We start from the raw sequence: 21,806 nt of genomic DNA, 5'->3' as shown, positions 1-21,806 counted from the left end.
CACAGAGAGTCAGGACCTCGGTTTGACGTCTCATCTGAAGGATGGCGCCTGTTTACAGTCCAGTGTCCCCGTCACTATACTGGGGCATCAGGACCCACACAGACCGCAGGGTGAGCGCCCCCTGCTGGCCCTACTAACACCTCTCCCAGCAGCAACCTTAGTTTTTCCCAGGAGTCTCCCCTCCAGGTACTGACCAGGCTCCCACCTGCTGGGCTCCAGTGGGGAGGGGGCTGCCAGCTGGGAGCTGCAGGGTGAGATGGCTGCTGGGCAAACGATGGCAAAAGAGCTTCCTAGGACACCCTGGACTTCGTGGTCGACTTACTTCTCTTCAGACGGAGGTGGCTTGAAATCTGTCTCGTTTCAAGGAGTATTGGACACGATGCCCCCCCTGCTATATCCCCGCCAACTGGTGGCACGCTGACGACGAGGGCTCTCGGCCTCAATCCGTCAACCACAAACTCTCCGGGATGAAAGAGAAGGACAGACTCTGTTCGTTCGTTTCAGGGAGGGGGAGGGAAAAAAACAAAAGCTAAACAGATTTTTTTTAAAACCATTTTAATGATGCTTAACAAAAGAACAAAAATTACAATACAGATTAAGTCCAGTCTGGGGACCCTCAGGTTAGGTCCAGTCCAGTCTAGGGCCCCTCAGCTTCGGTCCAGCACAGTCTGGGGCCCCTCAGCTCCGGTCCAGCACAGTCCAGTCCAGATCTTAGCAGGCACAGAACCAGGAAAGGAACCTGGAAAGAATATTGTTATTGCAGGTGTGAGGGACATAGACACAGACGTCACCATGACATCAAACAGCAAGAGGAGACTCCTCCTTGAATCACAGACACGACCGGGCGGCGCCTCCCTGTCTGCTCACCTGCACCTCCTCTTCTTCTTCTTGTCCTTCCCGGCAGCCTGGTCCTCCTCTCCCTCGCTCTTCCTCTCCTGACCCACGGTCTCCGCCACCTCCATCGGCTCATCCTGATCATCTGTCTCCACCGACACGCAGCTCAGGGACTTCAAAAAGATGCACCAGCGCTTCTGAAGCAGAGACAGGAGAGTCACGTTAAGAGTCGGACTGGACACTCCAGGACATGAACACTGCACTGAGAGAGAGAGGGGTTCATACAGACACATGACTGGACACTCCAGTACATGAACACTGCACTGAGAGAGAGAGGGGTTCATACAGACACACTGACTGGACACTCCAGGACATGAACACTGCACTGAGAGAGAGAGGGGTTCATACACACACACTGACTGGACACTGGACAGGAGTAAAGAGAGGATCAGAGCATTACCCACCTTCTTTTTCTTCCGTCTCACAGGAGGTGGTGATTGGACCTCCTCCAGCTGGAGTCCTTGGAGGGAGAGAGGGGGCAGGAGAGGGACAGCACAGGGAGAGAAAGAGAGAGACAGGTGAGTCAAGTGTCCCAAGAGCACAGAGACTCTGCTGAGATCACACTTGCAGTGAGTGAGCCTGGGTGTAGCCCACTAATACTGACCCACAGGACACCACAGGACAGAGAGGAGGAGGAGGAGAGAGACACACTGAGGACAGAGAGGAGGAGGAGAGAGACACTGACAGACAGGGCTGAAAGAGAGAGAGACACTGAGACCCAGGGACAGACAAGACGGCGAAACTCCACCACAGACAGGACAGGAGGCAGGGTGGGACCAGCACTGACCTCCTTCCTCTCTCCTGCCGGAGGAGCTGTCTCCACCTCCTCTTCCTCCTGCAAGTCAAGAGACAGGCTGAGAGAGAGACGGGCTGGTGGGACATCGGCGAACAGAGCTGAAGGCAGAGAGCCAGGGAGACAGGCCCAGCTGGGACAACGCAGGACAGACAGAGTGACAGACAGAAAGGAAGGAGAGAGAGAGACAAAGATGAAGGCACAGAAAGACAACGGGCAAAGAGAAAGATTGAGATTGAGGGACAAACAAACCGAGAGAGAGAGAGAGGAAGGAGAGAGAGAGAGACAGAGATCGAGGGACAGACAGACTGACAGATGGGGCTGAAAGAGAGAGACAGAGAGGCAGGGACAGACAGACAGCAGGGTGAGAGAGAGACAGAGATCGAGGGACAATAATTTGGTTTCGAAATTTATTCTGAAAATATACAATCATTTACTCCTGAAAAATATCGAGTTCAAATTATACATTATGTCCAATATTATAATCAACATATGGCTAATCATCAAAAATAAAAAAAACTGTACTGGGGGAAACAGCTGGCTGTGCTGTTCTGGACAGAACACACTGAGGTCCAGTTTCCACCTCCTGCAGGATCAAACAGCACCCCCACTGGCTCTCCAGTGAACAGAAGGACAGACAGAGAGGCTTCAGGCTGCAGGGTGACAGTGTCTCTGTGAGCTGAAAGACAATCAGGACAGAGGATGATAGAAGAACACACTCTGTCAAGAATATAGAGCCCTCTAGTGACCCTACTGTAGACCTGCTCACCGCCCACAGTGACGATCACAGTGCTGATTCTGCTTCCCTTAAGGTCCCTCACTGTGTAGTTGCCCTGATCAGCTGGAGTGAGGGAGCGGAGTGTCAGAGAGCTGTTCTGCACTGTCACTTACTGTTTGTACCTGGGGCCAGGGAGCCCTGCGCTGCTCAGTAAGACAAGACTGGACAGATCCTGCAGGATCAAACAGCACCTCCACTGGACCAGCAGTGTGGAGGGGGAGAGACAGAGAGGCACCAGGCTGCAGGCTGTGGACTTCTGAGTGAGCTGAAAAGGGACAGGTAGAAACATGTTGAATATTTAGTTTTACAACAATACCTTGAGTTTGGACTGCGATCAGCTTCATTTTGTATTTCAGCTGTGAAAATGCAATTTCAAAAATGCACGCCCCAGTCATGTTAGGTTCAAGTTACAGTTGCATCACAACTCAATACATTTGCAATTCACTTCAAATGTTGTTTTTGTTTGATCCAGTCTGTCCTCACCTAAAGGAGATATCGACTCAGTCTTTGGAATTTGTATATATATATATTTCAGTGATCCCTCAGCCATTCCTTCTGTTTTGTAATTCAATTTCTCTTTTAAAATTCCTTCCCCACTTCTAGGACCTGCAGTTGCTGAACTCCACAATGGCTTCTATTGGAAAGTCTGTGACTGAGACCAAGTAAGTGTTCACTTTTTTATGAAACCATTATTTATTTTGGAGCAATGAGCAATTCTTATATAAATACAATAAAATCATTATGCTCAAACTATGAGAGAGAAAATTAAGGATAATTTAAGAAATCAGTCTTAGCTTGTTTCTATACACAGATGGTATTATTTATTTTCAATGGAAACCCACGAGGATTCCCCTGGTGTGCAAGATGTGCCTGAATACTTTTGATCAGCTTCCTGCTCACTTGAAGAGGGCGTGTATGAAGCACGCCACGGCAGAAGAGATCAGGATGGCCTCTCAACAGGCGAGGAAGGACATGATAAATCACCTGAAGAACATCGTGGATTACAACAGAATAGAGATCGTGTCTGGCGAGGCAAACAGGGCAGTGGTTGTAAGACTGCTGGAGTCCTTGGCATTAGGGACTAAATATACTAAACGTATGATGCTAAAATGTTATTTTCACATATATTAATGTAATAAATGATTGCTTATGCTTTATGCACTACTTCACTGCTTCACTGCTCTATGCTGTCTGGAAATAAATCCTCAGACTGCTTACTGCCCTGGGCATGTACCAATAAATCCGAATGCACATCTGAATCCCAAACAGAATCTCTAGTAAAATATGATCATTTGTGAAACAGGCAAATGACTGTCTCAGGGGCCCATTCCTCATTCTCAAGACACATGTATGTAGTACGTACACCATGCATTGAGCAATAGGGACTGAAGACACCACAGGTAAGGTTAGAAGTCATTCTGAGGTGCCACATGTGAGGGATACAGCTAGGCATCTGAAATGCAGGGTTTGAGAGCCCTTTCAGGAGCACTGCATCCTTTGAGACAGACCCGTGCGTGTTAAACAAATGATCATTTCTTTCAGCATTAGGGACTAAATATACTAAACGTATGATGCTAAAATGTTATTTTCACATATATTAATGTAATAAATCATTGCTTATGCTTTAACAACAAATCTAATTAAAATAAAAGCTTAAGTTTTGTATTTATCTTGTACCATAGAACATGATTTTCTTTGTATTTCATGCCCACAAAGTGTCCAAATGTTCTATGATCATTTCTTTCAGCATTAGGGACTAAATATACTAAACATATGATGCTAAAATCCTGAAAAAAGGATGTGCTCCATCTCGTCAGTAGATTGGATTCCAAAACTGATTTGGGTCAATATACATTACCTTTGAAGATAAGGTACAGTCTACTGTAGGGAACCATCAACGTAGAAAGCATTGGCCTTCCCTGGGGGGCAGGTAGGTGCAAAAGATAAACCTTTATCCTATCTTTATCCTAAGATAAGTGGCCAAGCTCATCATGTAGCCATAGTAGACAAAGTTCTATAAAATGTTAAATAACTTTTAAAAAAAGCATTTTGGTCTTTCAGTACTGTACAAGGTTAATTAAACTGTCCCTGGTAATGCAAAGTAATTAGAAGCATCCCAGAAACTTTATCTCTAGAAACATTAGCTGTTTTATATCATGTAATTTAGTGTGATGTTGTCAGAATTCAAGGACATTATCACACACAGAAATTGGTTCAGTTAAATCTAAAAAACACAGCTAAACATGGGTTTAAATGTAAAATAGAAGTCTTACCTCTTGTCAAAAGATTTAATTCAAGAAGTGAACCTCAGATCCTTCTTTGAAAAAAGTAAGTTCAAATGAAAATGATTGTTAAAAACTGGGCTTTCAATAAATGACAAATTTAATCTAATACTGCTCTGATCATGGTAGCAGGAAGGTGTGTAAATTACTCTGTACCTAGGAGTAGTTTGATCCCGAGTTCTGAATCCCAAACAGAATCTCTAGTAAAATAGGAGGCACTGGACTATAAATACCCATCCATGTTATAACACACTCACCAAGGGTTTTTTAGTTTAACTCTGAGCTTTGGGAGATTTAATACCTATGGTACCCATATTCATCCTTTATTTAAGGGAAGTACACATCCTAGACACACAGGAAACCCTCTTGCCCCAAGGGAAGACCGGTACTTTGGATGGTAATGATTGAACCTGGCTTACAACAGACATCTTTTGAAATGGTAATTCTTTCAGGTGGCTTGGCAAACTTCCTGCCCCAGCTAAGACAGGTACTTTGGATGTTAATGCTTGAGACTAGACATCTTTGGAAATGGTAATTCTTTCCGAGGGCTTGGGAAACTCTATTTCTTTGAATGCACCTGCACTGTTGAATATACTTTAAACCCATGCTTAGCCATGTTTTTAAAATTAAATTATAACGATTTCTGTGTTTGATAATGGTAGCAAAGGCTTCCTCCACCCACTGCTTTGCCAAAGGGAAGTGCTGTTTTCTGGGAGGGGTGGAGTCTTTGCTCGGTGTCACTTTCTGCTGAGTGCAATATACCTTTCACTTTTCACCTGCAATTGAGACAGGAGGTACAGTAACTCTGAGACTTGACTAAGGTCCTGGATATTGAATCACCACTACGATCAAGAGGTAAGACTACATTTTTACTTTTAAATGCATTTGCTGATAACCTTTTAAAACTAATATGCAGTCAGGTAGATGCATCTTTATTCTTAAGCGTCTCTCAGTGCATTGATATCGTTTTTACTAATCTAATATCAAGAATCTCATCATGTGCATGCTGAGCTGTGGAATATATCTTTGTGTTAAATGGTATTGCTTTGTATATTGTATAATTGAAATACAGCCTCTTTCTGGTTACAAGTATTGGCTTAGAAGACTTCTCCTTGCACTGTATAATCAGGGCCAGTTCAATGGGAGCTCTGCTAAGTGGTGGGTTGGGCAATCATTACTGGATACGAGTGTCAAGTGTCGACACGAGTGTGAGCAGCGTCGATTCGAGTGTGAACGGTGTCGACATGAGTCCTGTTGTTCAGTACAGTGTCAATACGAGTGTGAACAGTGTCGACACGAGTGTGAACAGTGAGTCCCGTTGATCAAAAAAGTATCAATATAAGTGTGAACGGTGAGTCCTGTTGTTCAGTATAGTGTCAATACGAGTGTGAACAATGAGTCCTGTTGTTCAGTACAGTGTCAATACGAGTGTGATAAGTGTCGACATGAGTGTGAACACTGAGTCCTGTTGATCAAAAAAGTATCAATACAAGTGTGAACGGTGAGTCCTGTTGTTCAGTATAGTGTCAATACGAGTGTGAACAGTGAGTCCTGTTGTTCAGTACAGTGTCAATACGAGTGTGAACAGTGAGTCCGGTTCTGTACAGTGTCAATACGAGTGTGAACAGTGAGTCCGGTTCTGTACAGTGTTAACTCATTGAATTCCCTCTTGCTCTGCACAGTGTTAACGGGTGAGAACATGTGTTTTATTCTTTGCAGAATTAACACAGACAGATACTGCTGTTGAATACTCCATAGTCAACAAACCCCGAGCCGCACAAAGTGAGGATCTTTTACTTCTATCTATTAAACTAGCAGAAATAAAACATCATGATAACTTCTTGCTGCTCTGTCCAGTTTTAACACAAGTGTGAACATTTGTAATAATAGTGAGTCCTGCTGTTGTGTACAGCGTGAATACAAGCGTGAACAGTGAGTCCTGTCGTCTGAACAGTGTCAATACGCGTGTGAACAGTGAGCCCTGTTGTTCAGTATGGTGTTAATGTAAGTCTTATCCTGTATAGTATAAGTTAACATAAGTATTGACCCGTATCCTGTTCTCTACAGACATCACACTACCCAACAGTGATGTGGAGTACGCCACAGTCAACAAACCGAGAGCAGCACAAAGTGAGGACTTTTTTAACTCTTTACCACAGTATAAAACCCACAGGAGTAATGATAATGACACTAAAAACAACAACACTGATAGTGAACAAGAGATTTTGAACAATACACATTCTAGTCAGATTTAAATACCCACAGACCTGACCGTTGGAAGTAATAAAAAAATGCAAATTATTTTTTTTCTGCGTGCAGGTTTTCTAAGAATTGAAGAAAGGTTAAAAACGAGAGAACGCCATTCGGTTTTTCAAGCCTGTCTGGTAGTTAGTGATTAATTGGACCCATGATTTAATCCACCTGTATCTGGAGGGAAGCCAGGGTATCGGCATCAACAACAAGGCTGGGCAGCTTGTTCCCCACCCGCCTCTGTGTAAAGACGCGTCACCCATTCTTGGTTTTATTTTCACCTTTCACTATACGTGAAGAATTCCAAAAGGTGCACAAATGCTCTGGAGCTATTCTGTGGTTCAGCGATGTCTCTGGAGCCTTTTGTCACAGTGTGCGACTTCCCTGTGTGTCTCCCCGAACACAGGGTCTGACTGAAGGGGCACTGACCTGCAGGAATGGGAGGAGACCGATCTGGGACGGTTCTGCCACGTCAGCGAAATTCTGGACCCCGACTTCATCTGCCAAAGAAACAGCAGCGTCAATTAACTCAGCCAGCGAGTTCAACTGTCGCCTCCCTTCTTTCCATCTCTGTGTGTCCCATCTCTTCATAACCCGTCTCCTATCAATCCTACTGTGTTTCATTTACTCTTCCTCACTCTGTCTCCTGTCCGGTTGTCTGCACTTAAAACTGAGGTATTTCCTGTGATCTCCTCTCTCTCGCTGTGTTCTCCTGTCCTGTGGGTTTGTTACTGAGGGATTCTCTGTGATCTCCTCTCTCTCGCTGTGTCTCCTGTCCTGTGTGTTAGTATGTTTGTTACTGAGGTATTTCCTGTGATCTCCTCTCTCTCACTGTGTCTCCTGTTCTTCAGTGTTTTAATCCTCTTAAATAATTTAGCTCATTCCTCTCTCACTCACTGCGACTCCTATCCATTCTGTGTTCAGTTCCTCTGACTTGCCTCTTGCATCAGCGCTAGCAATATCATGCATCTATTTAATTTAAAATTACTGATCTGTCACCTTGATAGATCGATCTCGGCTACAGTTAGCATAGATGGCACAATTAAAAGGACGATGAGCTCAACATCTGTGCGCGTCTAATTAACTGAACCGTACAGAACATCGTGCCTCAGCTAGTCTCTCGCTGGCGGGGTCGCCCATCGGCGAGACCACGTCTCCAGGAAATTCTGCGGACTGGACACCGCGGGAGGGTGGGGCTGTGTTTCCGCACGAACGCCGGAAATCACTCAGGATCTCCAGAGAGACTCCTGTAGCCTTACAGCATCACAGTCACAGGCCTCAGCATTGCAACTGTATAATATCAAACGCCCAGACACCCCGAGGTGAGGCCGACCAGTCTGAAGTATTACCTGTAAACTCCAGGCACACTGGAACCTGACTTCATCGTCCACTTAGCGCAGAGGTGGGGCGGACAGTCAGTTTTCTGGGGAGAAAAAAAACAACAGAATTTAGCATACTGAAAGGATCATGGAGTGATGATCTGGCTGAACCCGCTTGGCTGAGGGCTCCTGGCCAGAGGACGAGGAGGCTGGGACCCCCCCTGCACAGCGAGGAGGAGTGACCCGGGGGGGCAGCTACACAGGTGGAGACGGGGTGGGAGAGGGACGCGAGGGAGAGAGGGGGATCACGTGCAGTATTGACAGTGTTTCAGGAGAGGAGTCAGGAGTGATTGCTAAAATATTGACAGCCGAGTCTGAGCGAACTAGGGTGTGGCCATCCCTCTTGAACTTTCATCACAAACTCCTGTCTTCCTGCGGTGTCTCTGAGGAAACTACCATTTTTCACTGGCTAATAAGAGGTGGAAGAGGTGTTAGTGGGACAGCAGGGGGGCGCTCACCCTGCGGTCTGATACCCCAGTATAGTGACGGGGGACACTATACTGTAAACAGGCGCCGTCCTTCGGATGAGACGTAAAACCGAGGTCCTGACTCTCTGTGGTCATTAAAAATCCCAGGGCGTCTCTCGAAAAGAGTAGGGGTGTAACCCAGGCGTCCTGGCCAAATTTCCCATTGGCCCTTACCAATCATGGCCTCCTTATAACCCCCCTCTCTGAACTGGCTTCATCCCTCTGCTCTTCTCCCCACTGAGAGCTGCTGTGTGGGGAGCGTTCTGGCGCACTATGGCTGCCGTCGCCTCATCCAGGTGGGGGCTGTACATTGGTGGCGGTAGTGGGATTCCCCATTCCCTGTGCAGCGCTTTGAGTGGAGTGTCCAGAAAAGCGCTATATAAGTGTAAGCAATTATTAATAAAGCCCCTCAGTAGTTGAGATCTCTGTTATACCCATCTATTGATGAAGCAATAGTCACAACATTATTCCACACCTCTAACCCTGCACTAGGGGGCATGCTTCAGGCTCGGGCCAGGGTGAGAGGCGGGTTATGATGACAGTCATGCTTTCTACACCTTATACTGAGCTCAGAAATGGACCGAGCGGACATCTCACGAGCAGATCCCTCCGCGTATAAGAAAGGCAACTTGTCTCGGCAAAAATACCACAGATTCACACCCGAAATATGATAAAAAGGCAAAAACCCCACACATGTAATGCAAACGTACCCTACAAATGAAACACAGTTTAAAACCAACTTGATTTTCCCCTGGAGAAACCTTTTTATGGACACACATCGCATCTATTACACATGTAGAACTAAATATAAAGATAAAACTTAATATAAGAAGTCATGACATATCACACATGACAAAGTCTGGTCCAGAATAAACAGTTTACACTGACCCACCTTTATTTACCCTGGTCACTCACTTCTATTAACTCTTTTAATAAGGGTAACAAATGAATATTTGTTTCAATTTGGGATCTACATCTGGGAGCCCTGAAATGTTGGCCAGAGGGGAGAAGCTGATATTCAGACGTGAGAATATATTAAAAACAAGGATCTGATGTTGTTTTTCAACTGTCTAATCAAAGCTTGTTCAAAAATAATCTGATTATAGGACACACGAGTTTAGAATCATACTCATTCCACGTTTTAACCCCGTATATATGCACAATATGAAACGTATATACACTAAATCTCACGTGTGACTCCCATAAAATACATTTCTTTACGAAAATTAGGAACACTTATTACAATTATCAACCCCCCATGACGAGGCAATATTTCATACCTTTGTTTCTTTGTGGGTTCAAAGTTCTGTCCTGTCGTTTCACACGTAATGTTTTGGTAGTTATCTCAATTTTCCTTTGCAATTACCTCCAAGATCATCATCAACTTTTTGTAAAACGCTATGCACAACTAATATTTAAAGAAAGTCCTGTACCAAAACGTCTTCGTAGGGAAAGACAACTTTTTTTTCCTTTCGTTAGTTGCTACACGCTTACTCATAAAATCCATTCACCGCCTTTAAAAAAAAACTTTCGTTTTTTATTGTGGTTCACTGACATTTCTGTCACAATTCTGAGGGACCCCAAATAAAATTCACTTGCCGGTATAAAGACGCCGGCGAGGTTAAGACAGGTATCGAGCCACCTGCGTATCTAACGGACGTGTAAAATAAAATGGCGTGTAATGTTGCGAAGGGCTACTGTTTTTTTAAAGTTTGTCGATTGTAGGGGACGTGGGCCGCGACAGAAATACTGGTCGGGGTGGGAAAAGGTTTATTGATGGTTTATTGTACCGCAACGGTCACAATTGACTCACCAGCAAAGATGGCGCCGAGGCCACATCGACTCCCTCCCGCCCTGCCTCGCACCGAAGCTCGAGCTGCGGAGCGCGACGCCGAACCGCCGGTCCGCGGTCGCGGGCGCCGGACATAGACGTCATAACCCCTCCGAGGCGCAGGAATTATAGATCACTGTAGTTTCTTCTGGTCCCGGGTTAGGGACAGTGTGCCCTCCGTGAGCGTCTTCTGAGGAAGCCAGTGTCTCATGGGTGTCCAGGCTGGGTACCATCTGTCCATCACAGGACACACAGACACACACACTCACACACCCTGGACAGGACACCAGTCCATCACAGGACACACACACACTCACACACCCTGGACAGGACACCAGTCTCTCACAGGACACACACACACACTCACACACCCTGGACAGGACACCAGTCACTCACAAGACACACACACACTCACTCACACACCCTGGACAGGACACCAGTCCATCACAGGACACACAGACACACACACTCACACACCCTGGACAGGACACCAGTCCATCACAGGACACACACACACTCACTCACACACCCTGGACAGGACACCAGTCCATCACAGGACACACACACACCCTGGATAGGACACCAGTCCATCACAGGACACACAGACACACACACTCACACACCCTGGACAGGACACCAGTCCATCACAGGACACACACACACCCTGGATAGGACACCAGTCCATCACAGGACACACAGACACACACACTCACACACCCTGGACAGGACACCAGTCCATCACAGGACACACACACACTCACACACCCTGGACAGGACACCAGTCCATCACAGGACACACACACCCTGGATAGGACACCAGTCCATCACAAGACACACACACACACACTCACACACCCTGGACAGGACACCAGTCCCTCACAGGACACACACACACAACCTGGATAGGACACCAGTCCCTCACAGGACACACACACACTCACTCACACACCCTGGACAGGACAGCAGTCCATCACAGGACACACACACACTCACACACCCTGGACAGGACACCAGTCCATCACAAGACACACACACACTCACACACCCTAGACAGGACACCAGTCCCTCACAGGACACACACACACAACCTGGATAGGACACCAGTCCCTCACAGGAAACACAGACACACACACTCACACACCCTGGACAGGACACCAGTCCATCACATGACACACACACACTCACTCACGTCCATCACATGACACACACACACTCACACACCCTGGACAGGACAGCAGTCCATCACAGGACACACACACACCAGGTCCAGTTTTCCCAGAAGCCAATTAGCCCAAAAGCCTGTCTTTGGACCCAGAGAACACAGGGAGACCATGCAGACTCCACACAGACAGTCTCCCCCCCGCGCTGAACCCCGACTCCCGAGGTGATCTGTTAAAAGAAGCCGGTGTGTTGCCTCCAGGTGAGGCCCGCAGCCCGACGCCGGTGGTGGCGGTGCTGGCGGCGGCAGAGAACGCGGCGCCGGTGCCGACGACGACCAGGGCGCCCCCCCCCCGTGAGCCCCTCGACGTCGGGGCCGCGGCCCGCCCCGGCGACAGCGCCCCCCGATACGGCAGGCGGCCGGTCTCCCGCAGGGAGAAGACGATGGAGCAGCTGGGGAAAGTGTCTTCCGTCCGAGGTAGGAGCAGCAGGGCTGGGCGTTTTGTTGGAGCGAAGTCCCCCTCCAGATAACCCATGAACCCCATCTCTACTGTCACTCCAGTCAGGACAGGAGGCTCTACTGTACACAGAAGGGGGTGGGGGTGGGGAACAAGCTGCCCAGCCCTGTGGTTGAAGCCGATACCCTGGCTTCTCTCCAGACACAGCTGGGCGAGCTCCTCCAGTCAGGACAGGGGGCTCTACTGTACACAGAGGGTGGTGGAGGTGGGGAACAAGCCCAAGCCGCCCAGCCCTGTGGTTGAAGCCGATACCCCGGCTTCTCTCCAGACACAGCTGGGTGAGCTCCTCCAGTCAGGACAGGGGGCTCTACTGTACACAGATGGTGGCGGGGGTGTGGAACAACTCCTTTGTTCGGGGCCTTGGGGCATTCTTGTTGTGAAAGGCGCTATATAAAAAAAACTTGCAGGTTTGGGTTTTTCGGAGATCTTATCAGAGATCTTGTCTGACATGCCCGTTTCAAAAACGTAACGACACTCCTCACGCCCGAGCGCCGCCGGTCTGTGACGTAACGTATCCTTACACAACCATGACGGTTTCATCATGGACAGCACGAAAGCCCGAAAAGTGGTTGACGTTTTAATTTGGCAACGCCACGATGGATCCCAGTTTTTTTTTTTATTTTGGAGGCCAAAGAGGACAAAAAAGGAAACGTCCGGAGTGGATCGATGGTCATCTCTGCGGTTGTTCTGATGTTCTGGAAAAAAACAAACAAAAAAAAACGGCTCGCTTGCCCGGTCGTGTAGTGTTTCCACACCCCACGCAAATCAGCTTCTCTTCGCTCCCGGGGGCTCGTCGCCCGCCGCACCCCTCTCACGTGATAGGGGCTTCCCCCGGCTGTGACGTACTTACCCTACCCCCTTCGGCCAACGTCATACCGAAGGTCGGCGATGTTGATGTTGACGGACTGTCTTGTAGCTGATAAGGGTTTAAATTTCGACTTAAGGAGTTGGCCATCGTTAGAAAAAAAGAACTCCTATTCCCATTTGGATTAAGGGAGCCTGTACCTTCACGAGTCCGGGTTGTGAAAACTTCTTATATTAATAATTAATAAGTCTGGACTCTCAGAGCTCCTCCCAGGTCAGGGGGATCCCCTCCAGCCCCCCCTGGATGATGCTCCAGTCCGCTCAGCACACAGCAGCTCTCAGTGGGGAGGAGAACAGAGGGATAGAGCCAGTTCAGAGACGGGGGGTGATTAGGAGGCCATGATGGGTAAAGACCATGGGGGGAATCAGGCCAGGACACTGGGGTAACACCCCTACTCTTCTCCAGAGACACCCCGGGATTGTTAATGAGCACAGAGAGTCAGGACCTCGGTTTGACGTCTCATCCGAAGGACAGCGCCTGTTTACAGTCCAGTATCCCCGTCACTATACTGGGGCATCAGGACCCACACAGACCACAGGGTGAGAGCGCCCCCTGCTGGCCCCACTCACACCTCTCCCAGCAGCAACCTTGGGGGGGGGGGGGGAGGGAAAAAACCAAAAGCTAAACAGATTTTTGTTAAAAACATTTTATTGATGCTTTACAAAAGTCCAGTCCAGTCTGGTGTCCCTCAGCTCCAGTCCAATCCAGTCTGGTGTCCCTCAGCTCCAGTCCAGTCCAGTCTGGGGCCCCTCAGCTCCAGTCCAGTCTGGTGTCCCTCAGCTCCAGTGCAGTCCAGACTGGGGTCCCTCAGCTTCGGTCCAGTCCAGTCTGGTGTCCCTCAGCTTCAGTTCAGCACAGTCTGGGGACCCTCAGCTTCGGTCCAGCACAGTCTGGTGTCCCTCAGCTTCGGCCCAGCACAGACTGGGGTCCCTCAGCTTCGGTCCAGCACAGACTGGGGTCCCTCAGCTTCGGTCCAGCACAGACTGGGGTCCCTCAGCTTCAGTCCAGACTGGGGTCCCTCAGCTTCGGTCCAGCACAGACTGGGGTCCCTCAGCTTCGGTCCAGCACAGTCTGGGGTCCCTCAGCTCCAGTCCAGTCCAGTCTGGGGCCCCTCAGCTCCAGTCCAGTCCAGTCTGGGGCCCCTTAGCTCCAGTCCAGTCCAGTCTGGTGTCCCTCAGCTCCAGTCCAGTCCAGTCTGGGGTCCCTCAGCTTCGGTCCAGCACAGACTGGGGTCCCTCAGCTTCGGTCCAGCACAGTCTGGTGTCCCTCAGCTTCGGTCCAGACTGGGGTCCCTCAGCTTCGGTCCAGCACAGTCTGGGGTCCCTCAGCTCCAGTCCAGTCCAGTCTGGTGTCCCTCAGCTCCGGTCCAGTCCAGTCCAGTCCAGTCCAGTCCAGTATAGTCCAGTCCAGATCTTATCAGGTACAGAACCAGGAAAGGAACCTGGAAAGAATATTGTTATTGCAGGTGTGAGGGACATAGACACAGACGTCACCATGACATCAAACAGCAAGAGGAGACTCCTCCTTGAATCACAGACACGACCGGGCCGCGTCCCCCTGTCTGCTCACCTGCACCTCCTCTTCCTCTTCTTGTCCTTCCCAGCAGCCTGCTCCTCCTCTCCCTCGCTCTTCCTCTCCTGAGCTACGGTATCCGTCGCCTCCATCGGCTCGTCCTGATCTTCTGTCTCCACCGACACGCAGTTCAGGGACTTTAAAAAGGCGCATCGGCGCTTCTGAAGCAGAGACAGGAGAGTCACGTTAAGAGTCGGACTGGACACTCCAGGACATGAACACTGCACTGAGAGAGAGAGGGGTTCATACAGACACACTGACTGGACACTCCAGTACATGAACACTGCACTGAGAGAGAGAGAGGTTCATACAGACACACTGACTGGACACTCCAGGACATGAACACTGCACTGAGAGAGAGAAGGGTTCATACAGACACACTGACTGGACACTCCAGTACATGAACACTGCACTGAGAGAGAGAGGGGTTCATACAGACACACTGACTGGACACTCCAGTACATGAACACTGCACTGAGAGAGAGAGGGGTTCACACAGACACCCTGACTGACTGGACACTCCAGTACATGAACACTGCACTGAGAGAGAGAGGGGTTCATACAGACACACTGACTGGACACTCCAGTACATGAACACTGCACTGAGAGAGAGAGAGGTTCATACAGACACACTGACTGGACACTCCAGTACATGAACACTGCACTGAGAGAGAGAGAGGGGTTCATACAGACACACTGACTGGACACTTACTGGACACTGGACAGGAGTAAAGAGAGGATCAGAGCATAAACTACCTTATTTTTCTTCTGTCTCACAGGAGGTGGTGATTGGACCTCCTCCAGCTGGAGTCCGAGGAGGGAGAGAGGGGGCAGGAGAGGGACAGCACAGGGAGAGAAAGAGAGAGACAGGTGAGTCAAGTGTCCCAAGAGCACAGAGACTCTGCTGAGATCACACTCGCAGTGAGTGAGCCTGGGTGTAGCCCACTAATACTGACCCACTGGACACCACAGGACAGAGAGGAGGAGGAGGAGAGAGACAAACTGCCTGGACACCACAGGACAGAGTGGAGGAGGAGAGAGACACACTGAGGACAGAGAGGAGGAGGAGAGAGACACTGACAGACAGGGCTGAAAGAGAGAGAGACAGAGAGGCAGGGACAGACAGACAGCAGGCCGAGACAGAGACACTGAGATCGAGGGACAGACAGACTGACAGACAGGGCTGAAAGAGAGAGAGACAGAGAGGCAGGGACAGGCAGACAGCAGGCCGAGAGAGAGACGCTGAGATCGAGGGACAGACAGACTGACAGACAGGGCTGAAAGAGAGAGAGACACTGAGACCCAGGGACAGACAAGACGGCGAAACTCCACCACAGACAGGACAGGAGGCAGGGTGGGACCAGCACTGACCTCCTTCCTCTCTCCTGCCGGAGGAGCTGTCTCCACCTCCTCTTCCTCCTGCAAGTCAAGAGACAGGCTGAGAGAGAGACGGGCTGGCGGGAAATCGGCGAACAGAGCTGAAGGCAGAGAGCCGGGGAGACAGGCCTAGCTGGGACAACGCAGGACAGACAGAGAGACAGACAGGGAGACACACGAAGAGACACAGGGAGAGAGACCCAGCTGGGACAACGCAGGACAGACAGAGAGCAGGGAGGCACACGAGAGACACAGGGAGACAGGCCCAGCTGGGACAACGCAGGACAGACAGAGAGCAGGGAGACACACGGAGAGACACAGGGAGAGAGACCCAGCTGGGACAATGCAGGGCAGACAGAGAGCAGGGAGACATGGAAAGAGAGAGGGAGAGAGACAGGGAGAGAGGGACAGACACAGAGACTCAGACAGAAGGACAGAAAGACAGAAAGAGAGAAGTGCAGATGGACAGATGACAGAGACAGAGAAAAGGACATATGGACTGATGGACAGAAAGACAGAAAAGGACAGAAAGACAGATGGCCAGAAGGACAGATGGACAGATGGACTGAAGGATAGACGGACAGAAGGACAGATGGACGGACAGACAGATGGACGGATAGACGGACAGACTCTGCCCCACTTGCCTCGTCAGACATCTCAGCCTGTCTCCTTGCCCTCCGCACCGGGGAGCCCCAGGCGGGGGGATGGGGGGCAGGACGGGCGGGGGCAGGGGCAGGGGCAGGATCCCCTCCAGCCCCCCCAGTGTGCAGCCCCCACCTGGATGATGCTCCAGTCCGCTCAGCACACAGCAGCTCTCAGTGGGGAGGAGAGCAGAGGGATGGAGCCAGTTCAGAGAGGGGGGGGTGATTAGGAGGCCATGATGGGTCAAGACCAGGGGGGGAATCAGGCCAGGACACTGGGGTAACACCCCTACTCTTCTCCAGAGACACCCCGGGACTGTTAAAGAGCACAGAGAGTCAGGACCTCGGTTTGACGTCTCATCCGAAGGACAGCGCCTGTTTACAGTCCAGTGTCCCCCGTCACTATACTGGGGCATCAGGACTCACACAGACCACAGGGTGAGAGCGCCCCCTGCTGGCCCCACTCACACCTCTCCCAGCAGCAACCTTGGGGGGGGGGGGGAGGGAAAAAACCAAAAGCTAAACAGATTTTTTTAAAAAACATTTTATTGATGCTTTACAAAAGTCCAGTCCAGTCTGGTGTCCCTCAGCTCCAGTCCAGTCCAGTCTGGGGCCCCTCAGCTCCAGTCCAGTCTGGTGTCCCTCAGCTCCAGTGCAGTCCAGACTGGGGTCCCTCAGCTTCGGTCCAGTCCAGTCTGGGGTCCCTCAGCTTCAGTCCAGCACAGTCTGGGGTCCCTCAGCTTCGGTCCAGCACAGACTGGGGTCCCTCAGCTTCGGTCCAGCACAGACTTGGGTCCCTCAGCTTCGGTCCAGCACAGTCTGGTGTCCCTCAGCTTCGGCCCAGCACAGACTAGGGTCCCTCAGCTTCGGTCCAGCACAGACTGGGGTCCCTCAGCTTCGGTCCAGCACAGTCTGGGGTCCCTCAGCTTCAGTCCAGACTGGGGTCCCTCAGCTTCGGTCCAGCACAGTCTGGGGTCCCTCAGCTCCAGTCCAGTCCAGTCTGGTGTCCCTCAGCTCCGGTCCAGTCCAGTCCAGTCCAGTCCAGTCCAGTATAGTCCAGTCCAGATCTTATCAGGTACAGAACCAGGAAAGGAACCTGGAAAGAATATTGTTATTGCAGGTGTGAGGGACATAGACACAGACGTCACCATGACATCAAACAGCAAGAGGAGACTCCTCCTTGAATCACAGACACGACCGGGCCGCGTCCCCCTGTCTGCTCACCTGCACCTCCTCTTCCTCTTCTTGTCCTTCCCAGCAGCCTGCTCCTCCTCTCCCTCGCTCTTCCTCTCCTGAGCTACGGTATCCGTCGCCTCCATCTGCTCGTCCTGATCTTCTGTCTCCACCGACACACAGCTCAGGGACTTTCAAAAGGCGCATCGGCGCTTCTGAAGCAGAGACAGGAGAGTCACGTTAAGAGTCGGACTGGACACTCCAGGACATGAACACTGCACTGAGAGAGAGAGGGGTTCATACAGACACACTGACTGGACACTCCAGTACATGAACACTGCACTGAGAGAGAGAGGGGTTCATACAGACACACTGACTGGACACTCCAGTACATGAACACTGCACTGAGAGAGAGAGGGGTTCATACAGACACACTGACTGGACACTCCAGTACATGAACACTGCACTGAGAGAGAGAGGGGTTCACACAGACACCCTGACTGACTGGACACTCCAGTACATGAACACTGCACTGAGAGAGAGAGAGGTTCATACAGACACACTGACTGGACACTCCAGTACATGAACACTGCACTGAGAGAGAGAAAGTGGTTCATACAGACACACTGACTGGACACTTACTGGACACTGGACAGGAGTAAAGAGAGGATCAGAGCATAAACTACCTTATTTTTCTTCTGTCTCACAGGAGGTGGTGATTGGACCTCCTCCAGCTGGACTCTGCCCCACTTGCCTCGTCAGACATCTCCGCCTCTCTCCTTGCCCTCCGCACCGGGGAGCCCCAGGCGGGGCCTGGCGGGGCCGGGCGGGCGATGGGGGGCAGGACGGGCGGGGGCAGGGGCAGGGGCACCGCCCCGGGCAGCAGGGGGGGCTCGAGGGGCATGGCGGCGAGGAAGGGGGGGCGGCGGGGCGGGGCGGGCAGGGGCCTGAGGGGGCCGGAGGGGGGGGCCAGGGGCGGGGAGCGGAGGGGGCTCTCGGGCGAGGAGGGGGGGGACACCGAGCGGAACGAGCCGGGCGAGCCCGAGCGGGACGAGCCGGGCGACCCCGGGAGCTCCAGCTGCAGCTCAGCCGCCCTCTCCAGCTTCCGGACGAGCTCGGGGAGACACGAAGACACCACAGGATTCTGTCCAGCGGGGAGAGGGGGAGACACAACGCTGGGGGGATGAGGAGCAGAGACTACGCCTGGACAGGTGAGTGTGTACACTGTGTCCAGTGAGAGTCTGGACAGGTGAGTGTGTCCAGTGTGTCCAGTGAGAGTGTGGACAGGTGAGTGTGTCCAGTGTGTCCACTCACACACCCTGGACAGGACACCAGTCCATCACAGGACACACACACACACACCCTGGATAGGACACCCTGGATAGGACACCAGGCCATCACAGGACACACAGACACACACACTCACACACCCTGGACAGGACAGCAGTCCATCACAGGACACACACACACTCACTCACACACCCTGGACAGGACAGCAGTCCATCACAGGACACACACACACCAGGTCCAGTTTTCCCAGAAGCCAATTAGCCCAAAAGCCTGTCTTTGGACCCGGAGAACACAGGGAGACCATGCAGACTCCACACAGACAGTCCCCCCCCCGGGTCCAGACCCGAGCCCGGAGCCCCCCCACGCTGAACCCCTCCGTACAGACGGCCGCACACAGCTCCGTTGTTCCCGATTCCCGAGGTGATCTGTTAAAAGAAGCCGGTGTGTTGTCTCCAGGTGAGGCCCGCGGCCCGACGCCGGTGGTGGCGGTGCTGGTGGCGGCAGAGAACGCGGCGCCGGTGCCGACGACGTGCGGGGCGCCCCCCCCCGTGAGCCCCTCGACGTCGGGGCCGCGGCCCGCCCCAGCGACAGCGCCCCCCGATCCGGCAGGCGGCCGGTCTCCCGCAGGGAGAAGACGATGAAGCAGCTGGGGAAAGTGTCGTCTGTCCGAGGTAGGAGCAGCAGGGCTGGGCGTTTTGTTGGAGCGAAGTCCCCCTCCAGATAACCCATGAACCCCGTCTCTACTGTCACTCCAGTCAGGACAGGAGGCTCTACTGTACACAGAAGGGGGTGGGGGTGGGGAACAAGCTGCCCAGCCCTGTGGTTGAAGCCGATACCCTGGCTTCTCTCCAGACACAGCTGGGTGAGCTCCTCCAGTCAGGACAGGGGGGCTCTACTGTACACAGAGGGTGGTGGAGGTGGGGAACAAGCCCAAGCCGCCCAGCCCTGTGGTTGAAGCCGATACCCCGGCTTCTCTCCAGACACAGCTGGGTGAGCTCCTCCAGTCAGGACAGGGGGCTCTACTGTACACAGAGGGTGGCGGGGGTGTGGAACAACTCCTTTGTTCGGGGCCTTGGGGCATTCTTGTTGTGAAAGGCGCTATATAAAACAAACTCAATTGAAATTGAATCTTACAGGTTTGGGTTTTTCGGAGATCTTGTCAGAGATCTTGTCTGACATGCCCGTTTCAAAAACGTAACGACACTCCTCACGCCCGAGCGCCGCCGGTCTGTGACGTAACACTCGCAGTGAGTGAGCCTGGGTGTAGCCCACTAATACTGACCCACTGGAAACCACAGGACAGAGAGGAGGAGAGAGACACACTGAGGACAGAGAGGAGGAGGAGAGAGACACTGACAGACAGGGCTGAAAGAGAGAGAGACAGAGAGGCAGGGACAGGCAGACAGCAGGACGAGAGAGACACTGACAGACAGGGCTGAAAGAGAGAGAGACACTGAGACCCAGGGACAGACAAGACGGCAAAACTCCACCACAGACAGGACAGGGGGCAGGGTGGGACCAGCACTGACCTCCTTCCTCTCTCCTGCCGGAAGAGCTGTCTCCACCTCCTCTTCATCCTGCAAGTCAAGAGACAGGCTGAGAGAGAGACGGGCTGGCGGGACATCGGCGAACAGAGCTGAAGTCAGAGAGCAGAGGAGACAGGCCCAGCTGGGACAACGCAGGACAGACAGAGAGCAGGGAGACACACGGAGAGACACAGGGAGAGAGACCCAGCTGGGACAACGCAGGACATACAGAGAGCAGGGAGACACACGGAGAGAGAGAGGAGGGAGGGAGACCTAGCTGGGACAACGCAGGACAGACAGAGAGACAGGCAGGGAGACACACGGAGAGACACAGGGAGAGAGACCTGGCTGGGACAACGCAGGACAGACAGAGAGCAGGGAGACACACGGAGAGACACAGGGAGAGAGGCCCAGCTGGGACAACGCAGGACAGACAGAGAGCAGGGAGACACACGGAGAGACACAGGGAGAGAGACCCAGCTGGGACAACGCAGGACAGACAGAGAGCAGGGAGACACACGGAGAGAGAGAGGAGGGAGGGAGACCTAGCTGGGACAACGCAGGACAGACAGAGAGACAGGCAGGGAGACACACGGAGAGACACAGGGAGAGAGACCCGGCTGGGACAACGCAGGACAGACAGAGAGCAGGGAGACATGGAAAGACACAGGGAGAGAGACAGGGAGAGAGGGACAGACACAGAGAAAAAGAGAGACTCAGACAGAAGGACAGAAAGACAGAAAGAGAGAAGTACAGATGGACAAAAAGACAGAGAAAAGGACAGAAAGACAGAAAAGGACAGAAAGACAGATGGACAGAAGGACAGATGGACAGAGAAAAGGATAGATAGAGTGATGGATAGAAAGACAGAAAAAGACAGAAAGACAGAAAAGGACAGAAAGACAGATGGACACAGAAAAGAACAGAAAGACAGAAGGACACAGAAAAGGACAGAAGGACAGGACAGAGAAAAGGACAGATGGACAGAAGGATAGATGGACAGACGGACAGA

The 21,806-nt window shown here is 51.5% G+C and overlaps 1 long non-coding RNA gene across 1 annotated transcript; it reads right to left on the bottom strand.

Annotated features, from left to right (window-relative positions):
- Window positions 1-2,601: 2,601 nt before the first annotated feature.
- On the bottom strand, window positions 2,602-10,784 carry LOC148638287 (uncharacterized). Its single transcript, XR_015931085.1, has 4 exons — window positions 10,657-10,784; window positions 8,347-8,420; window positions 7,427-7,497; window positions 2,602-2,730 (listed from the first exon to the last, which is right to left on the bottom strand). It is a non-coding gene; the product is annotated as an uncharacterized LOC148638287 (long non-coding RNA).
- Window positions 10,785-21,806: the final 11,022 nt, after the last annotated feature.

This window comes from Lepisosteus platostomus (genome assembly GCF_059453375.1).
Source record: "Lepisosteus platostomus isolate fLepPlt1 chromosome 5 unlocalized genomic scaffold, fLepPlt1.hap1 SUPER_5_unloc_2, whole genome shotgun sequence".
Taxonomy (NCBI): Eukaryota; Metazoa; Chordata; class Actinopteri; order Semionotiformes; family Lepisosteidae; genus Lepisosteus; species Lepisosteus platostomus.
The sequence above is the reverse complement of the archived record's forward strand: the minus strand, read 5'-3'. Positions and strand labels throughout refer to the sequence as shown.